This window comes from Dioscorea cayenensis, chromosome 18, assembly GCF_009730915.1.
Source record: "Dioscorea cayenensis subsp. rotundata cultivar TDr96_F1 chromosome 18, TDr96_F1_v2_PseudoChromosome.rev07_lg8_w22 25.fasta, whole genome shotgun sequence".
NCBI classification, from domain to species: Eukaryota; Viridiplantae; Streptophyta; class Magnoliopsida; order Dioscoreales; family Dioscoreaceae; genus Dioscorea; species Dioscorea cayenensis.
Window position 1 is genome coordinate 1,724,009 of NC_052488.1, and position 8,640 is coordinate 1,732,648.

Genomic DNA, 8,640 nt, shown 5'->3' on the forward strand with positions numbered 1-8,640 from the left:
ACTAAAAAAAGACTTGAAATGATATGTCTTGTTTATGTATAAAAATTACAAAGAATGAAGCATTGTTATTTATGGTTAAATAATTTTTTTTTTATGAATATATATACACACACACACTTGGGAGATTAAATTATCAAAATAACTTTGATGTTATTATTTTGTATTTAAATTTTTTTATATTATTCAATTTAGATATCTCTAAGTTAATAATATATTTTTTTTTTACTATGGTCTACAACACCTAATAATTTTATAGAAAACTTTATAAGTCTATATATGTAATTTATCTATTTTATAGGTAGAGTATGTGAATTCTTTTTTAATAATAAGTAATATAATTAAACAACAAAATTGATGGAAAATTAATTTGAATAGATCACAAACTTTGATAAACTATGCTAACATTTTGTCCAATTAAATAAAATTAAAAATTGAGATATAGTTTTTATTTATGGCAATTATATATATATATATATATATATATATATATATATATATATATATATATATATATATATATATGAGAACCCATCATCTAGGGATGTCCCTAGATTTCAAATCTAGGGATGTCCATAGTAGCCATCGGATGAAAATCGACGGCTCTTTATCATTATGAAACGAGTAGAAACCGCGTTCTACGGTGTTATACGATGATCATGAACAATGAAAAAGGTATACAGATGTTTATATAATCAATCAACCATCGGATGATGATCCAACGGCTTAGATTTAAAAACATCCCTAGATTTGAAATCTAGGGACGTCCCTAGATGATGTTTTCCCTATATATATATGGCCAAACATCATCTGCGGACGTTCGTAGAACGTCCGCAGATGTAGAGTCATTTTAATAGATTTGGACGACTGCGATTGATTGGATAGTTCAGATTAAAATACTGTGTATCCCACTTTTTATTGTGCTTATAAATAGTGTGCAGTGTTACTGTTTATAAAACGGTGTGCAGCCGTTGGATTGAAATCCAACGACCCATATCAATGTTCACAGATTACGAATCTGTGAACGTGGGCAGACGATGCATCTTTTATATATATATATATATATATATATATATGATAAAATTATGATTTTTAAGTATTATATAAAAAATATATTATAAATACTATAAATAAACAATGTTGATAATAATCATATATACACTTTAAACCAAAATAAAATTTAAAATTTTGGATATATGCTAACTACCGCTTGGCTTATTATCACTGTGTCTTTTGTGCAAGATGTTTTTTTAAAAAAAAAACCCAAAATTGAACTTCAAAGTCTATACAAAATGAGGGGCACATATGTTTTTTAAACTTACTCTATATTTATGCATGTTTAGATTTTTTTTAAATAAGATAGTCTTATATATTTGTCAAAATAAAAAATAAAAAAATTCAATACTACATTATCAAAGTACCCTAACCTTCTTATATATTTTTTTAATTTTAACATTTTTTAATTCCTTCTTAATAAGTATTATTCTTGATTTCGTTTTTGATCATAATACAAGCTATAATTACACAAGAGTAAGTACAGAAATAGTTTTGTGTAAATTTCTTCAGATAATGGTAGTCTTGCATTTCTTAACTATAGTTTATCAGAATTCAACACCCATGGGCCCATTATTTTCCACTTCAGTTTACTGTTTTACATGAACCAAACGTGGAAACGTAACAAATTGTTTACAAATTCCAAGGAATCCTTCAAAGCCCATGTGAATCAAATGCCCTTAAGTTTGGTCCAATTACTTAAAAAAAAAATATATTCTTCACAGTAACAAATCAACATAAATAAATAATGACCATTATCTTTAATAATGTTAGAAGGTCGATCGGTTTGATATATGAAATTTGAAATATAATGTCACCTCCAACTCACAACCCAAAAATTTTATCCCAAACCCTAAATTTAGTTCTCCTATACTAAATATACTCCAATCACAAATCACAAATTTTACACAAAGAAACTATTTTTCAAAATATTCTTTACACATCCTATTTTTATATTATTATTATTACTATTTAAAAATTAATTGTAATTAATTATTTATAATAATAATTAATTTAATAAATTTATCATAAATTAATTTAATTAATAATTAATTAATTGTACACAAAATTAATATTGTAAGTATAAATTAACAACTTATAATTATATTCATGAATTAATAATTTTATAATTTTAATTACAATAATAAAAATAAAAAATATAAATTAATAAATTAATAAATGTGTGAGACCTCAAATTTGAGGTCATAAATAATTAACCCCAAATTTGTGGGCATCCATCTCCAAACCCCAAATTTGGGGTAATATTTAGGGATGGATTGGAGCTAACCATGACCCGAAATTTGAGATTTGGGATCATGGTTGGAGATGCCCTCATGCAGTGCAACTCACTCTCATCATTTGCTTCAAGGCCTATAGACCGGCCTAAGCTTGGGCCAAACTTAATCCAAACTAGATCCAAAGTTAATGTTTGACATGTCAATCCAAGCCTGATCTAAGCAAACATTGGATTGGATATGATATCATTTTTAAGTGATAACCCAACCCACAAGCTCGCCCTTTTGGACTTTTTTTGGACTGGTCCAACAAGGTGATACATGATCTGACCCATTGTATTTATTACTAAATATTAATAATAAAAATTTAAAAATATTATAAATGATTGATGGATTGAAATAAGCCTATCATACAAGGAGCTAACTATCTAAGTGGCTAAATGTCATGGGCCAAGCTCATGAGTCATATCATGCCAACCAAGTGCATATAATTGACAAATGAGTAGGTGCTAGTAATATAGTTTGGATGTACTTATATTGTAGTGATGCAATGTTTTTCTCACATAAAAATATAATAATACTAATTAATTAATAAAATTATTTGTTTTTATTTTTAAACCATTACAAATGTTAATAAAGTAAAGTTTAAAAAGAAAATAATAACGAATCGATTCGAGCAAAGTCCAACGGACCAATCGTAGCTCGATCAATGATTGATCAAAAGAGCCAAGCTCATAAGCCAGATCATGGGTTTCATATTTTCAACTTGAGCCGTCCTAATTAGACCCAAACTATTCATGAGGCCCATTAGATCTGGGCTTCGGCTAAGTCAAAACTTTAATTTTCTAGGCCGGGTCAGCCTGGCCCGGGCCAATAAAGCGCAACCCTTTTTATTAGATTGATTTGCAAATATGGTAAGTGTGTAGCACAAAGTAGCCATTAAATCTAGGACAGTTTCAGAAATTTTTTATACCTCTGAAACCATAATACAAAAATTTTTATTAAGGTACAATGCAACCAAAAGATATAATACTTTAATTAAAATGAAATTTATAATAATGTCTCTAGTAGAGGGTTAAAAGTTTCCCACAATTCTTCTGTATGTGGTTTGACTAATAAGCTTATTATTTAATTAATTAAAAACTAATATTTGTTGTTTTAGGTGATGAATAAACAAATGAGAAGAATTATTTATAAAAATATAATTTTTATTTTTAATATTTTTAGTAATTAGTTCTTAATTAATATAATTTAAAATTTTAAAAAATATAATTATAAGTTAATAACTCATAAAATACTGTCTTATGAGTTTCTGTATTGCAAAGCAAATATAAAATGGTTAAAAGATATTATAGTAATTTTTGTAATTTTTTATTCATTGTATATGTAAAAATCAAATAAAGAATATCACAAAAAATTTTGTACTATCAATTGAGCTTCATGCATAATAAAATACAAACACTTATATTAGAACTCAATTACTTATACTTTCATATATAGCTTGTGCTGCCTATTCTCATCTAAAGATATTCTAAGATTTGAAATATATAATAGCATGTTTCTGTTGAGAGGTGCTACTTACTAGACTATTAATTGATTTTATGTCGAGATTCCACATTTCTTTGAGAAGGGAATTGTTTTCCCAATTGTTATTGTAATAATAGTTTATAAATCGATTCATAATTTAAATAAAATTAAAAATAAATTATTTAATGCAGTAGATACGGATATAAGTACTTAACTGATTAAGATAATGTTTTTCATTCTTAAAATAGAAATTGTATAAATAATTTTTAACTTTCACATGAAAACGTGCAATAATCAAATCCAAGATAAACTCATTTATAAAACACTAAAAAAATTAATATATATATATATATATATATATATATATATATATATATATAAACCTATCAAACTCAATCAATGAATTTTTTTTAAAAAAAAAGTTACATAGATTGAAAAAAAATAAAAAAAGATTGATTTTCACTATGTTGTCCCTTCTACCTAAATTGATCAAAGGAGTTTCAACTTAAGCTACGGCTCACTAATTCGAAATGTTTCTCAATAATAATCACTTCCAAACTTAGTTGAGTTCAAATCCTAACTAACATCTTTCAACTTTGATAATTATGAGCATCATTATATAATAAACTTAAATAACCAAAAGTCAGACTCTATTATTAGATCTAACAAACATATTATTCACTTTGTTGTAGTAAAGTTTCAATTTAATTAAGCTGATTCCAATATTTTTTTGGTGGGAGTGTTGGTCCCCCATACACAAATTTTTTCATGTATTACAAGGTCTAAAGCATCAAAAACTTTTTGATATATATCACATAGTATTGAAATAATATATTAATAATTTTTAGTTTCGTTGAATAAAAATTCTCATATATATATATATATATATGGGAAAACATCATCTAGGGACGTCCCTAGATTTCAAATCTAGGGATGTTTTTAAATCTAAACCGTTGGATCATCATCCGATGGTTGATTGATTATATAAATATTGTACACCTTTTTACTGTTTATGATCACTGTATAACACTGTAGAACGCGGTTTCTACTGTTCATAATAATAAGAGCCGTCAGATTTTCATCCAATGGCTACTATGGACATCCCTAGAAATCTAGGGACGTCCCTAGATGATGGGTTATATATATATATATATATATATACAACGCAACATGTCAAAAAATCCTTTGATAGATATCACGTAATATTAAAATAATATATCAATAGTTTTTAGTTCTATTTTCACAATCACGTCAATGAGAATCTTGATACAAATAGATATAAATGATTCATTGACAAAAAAATCAATTGATATCGAATTTTTAACTTATGTCAATTGAGCTAATCAAACTCTTACCCTTGTTGAGTCCCATCTTGTACTTTTTCTTTTAGGTCTTGTATAATCATCGGCAAGCTTGTCTCCTTTGAGATAATTGCATGCATATCCTCAACAACATCCTTATTGACACTGTTACAATAAATGTGAACTATGAAAAAGAGATCAAAGTCTTAGCACAAAAATTAAAGCTTAAAAGGGAACTCTTTTCCTAAAGTTTTCAGCACCCAAAAGGCTTTTTCAAGGTACTCTCTATATTTATGATATATATTCATATGATTGGGACTTGCATGTATGTGTCTTTTGGATCTACAAACAAAGCAATGGTTCTTTGTTGAAATAGTACTAGAACTTTTTTCTCATCTTTTTAGGCTAGCTCATGCCATGCACTATACAAAGTGATTAAAAGGCTAGCTTCTGTAGAGTCTAGGATACCCCTATTGGTCCATATTTAAATATATATATATATATATATATCATATTGGTGTTTATCTTGTATGGATGATGCATCTTTAAAAAAAATAACAATAAATAATATAGTTTTTATATATATATATATAATTTGATCAGTTTTTAGGAGATGTAGTGGGGAGTTTACAGGCAATAAACATCTTTCAGTATGTGTTTTTATATATAAAAATTTAAAATAAAAAATATTTATTTAAATGAACCTGATTTTTACCATTTGAATCAATCTCTTAGTAACAATTGGTCATAATTTAAGTAATTATTTTATTGATTTTTAAATTTAAATTATTAAAGTAATAAGATTTTTGCTTAATTCATGTCAAAATTTATGATGATTATTAAGAGATCTTTTTAAATGTAAGGGAAAGTTTAAGAAATATTTAAGTTAAAGAGAATATTTCATATTTCTTAATAAATAAATAATAGAATAAAAATATCAAAAAGTCTTAGATATATTCCAAAACTAATAATTGAAACTTTTTACATACTCAAGCATAGCTTTATTTTTTTTTTTATTATTATTTTTTACAATGATCACTAAGGACAATATGATTATTTTTTAAAATAAATAAATAAAATAAAACAGAACCTCATAAATATATTTACTCCTTGAGCCCCTATAATAAAGTATAAAAGAAGCAAAAAGACAACAACCCTAGTCTCTTGCCACTTTGAACTTGAACCCTTTTCATAATGTGAAGGAATTATTATATATATATATATATATATATATATAAATATAATTTATCATCTACGATATAGACGCGTGTATGAGTATGCTCCATGGACGTGGATTATCGACCGAATGATCGTTGTCCAGTCTGACGAGGGTCAGCGTTTGATGAGCGAGAATATCTTGTCAGGTACATGCTATAAGAGATTCCTGCTGTCAGGCGACGCGTACATTGGATGAGATCTGACGAAAGTGATAATCGACGATCCATGCATTTCTTGTATCTATGGGACGTCCATGCATGATCAATCGTATATATATATACGCGCGCGTAGAATTCAATATATACACACATGTATGTAAACATACATACTTATATAAGAGAATTTGAACAAGCTATCAATATATATATATATATATATTAAAAGAATTATGAATAAGGTACCAGTAAAATTTGAATCCTGAACTTTTAAGTAGAAAGCGAATGAAATACTAACTACTATATTATAAAAGTAGTATATAAATATATATAACTTTGAACTTGATATTTTTTTTAATGGGAAGGAATAATATGAAATATATATATACACACATATTGAACTTTTAACTTGAATCTGTTTTTTTTTTCATGTGTGAAGGGATTATATATATATATATATATATATATATATATATATATATGCACATCTCTATGTTTGTGTGTGTGTGTGTGGAAAGAAGAAAGTGGGGAAAAGATTGGAAGGGGTTCATTTTCATGAAAGCAAAGGTGTAAGGACTTTGCATGCAATTCCAAAAGTTTTGGTTGCAATTAAGTGATGATAGGACTTTTCTTGTTCTGCTTGTGAACTTTTGTTTGGATTCCACTGCCAACTTGGAAAAGCACACCAGACCAGACCACTGACTCCAAAGTTTGGGTCCACCACTTACTCTTTTTTTTTTTTCTTTCTATTTTTTTCCCTTTTCTTTGCTTTCCATATCATTTTATTTCATTTCATTTGTGATCACTTATATATGTGTGTTCTTGAATGATCTTATAATATGAGATTAGAGATAATTTATTTAGTTAATAAAGGATTATAATTGAAATTTTAGTATAGTGGTATAGAATATAAAATGGGTTTAATTAATCAAGGGGTATTTTTACTTATGCTCATGCTAGGTTGGGAGGATATATCAGAATATTTATTTCTATATGATTTGTTTCTGTTTAAAATTTTTATAATTTAGGATGTTTTATATAATGAGTGATATTATTAGTTTTGTATTTTGCCGATCCTTGCATTGATGATGATCTAGTTTTGATCAATGGGAGTGTAAGTGCCTGGAGGTGTTTGTGTGTATGAGTCATATATTTTTCTTAAAGATGTCTTTAACATTGAAAATCTAAAGATGTTTGATAGCAACTTTTAGATCATGATTTAACGATTGCTATTTATAATGGTGATATGCAAATTAAGTTACTATTAAATATTATGTGTTAGGTATTATTTGATATTGTGTATAAATGAATAGTGACTGTTAGATTTGTATCATATAACCAGTACTATAGGACGTCTTTAAATTTAAAATCTAAATACATCCCTAAATAATGCGGTAGAGATATACATGTATAGAACAAAATTATGATATTGAAGATAGTTTATTTAATTAATAAAAAGTAACTAATATCTTATATTTAGTATTTTGCTATAGAATATAAGGTTCCAGTTCAGGTAATTTGATTTATGATTACATTTGATTGGTAGAATTTTTCGGCTATTTTTTTATTTTTATTTTTATTTCACTCGCAATTATCTAATTTGAAGTAGACATTTTTTTACGGTTTTCTTGCAAATAAATGTTCTTGTATAATCTTATATTTAAGTAATATTCTTTGTTTTCATGATCATTTCATTTATTATGACTTAGTTTTAGTCAACAAAGTTTAGGGCCTATGATAATTTTTTATTAACCACTTAGTTTTATAAGCAACTTTATATTAGTCCTATGCTTAGCAAGCAAAACATGCATAAACCTTTAAATCTAATTAAAATAAAAATTTTTATAGTAAAATTATATAGTCCTAATAATTAATCAATATTAATTAATTAATAAAAATTAACATATGGTTATTTGCTAACTCATGATGTTGGCAAAGAAAAACAAACATCTCACACACACACACACACACACACACACACACACATAATTAGAGAAAATAATAATAATAACGGCACTTCTATTATTCAAACCAATTAGAAAAATTAATCTATACAAATAATGTTATTTTATTCCTTAAAAAATATTATTTGTATAAATCAGATTTTTTTTCATAAAGTTATTTTTAATGTAATAATTAGCAATGCATGGCTTC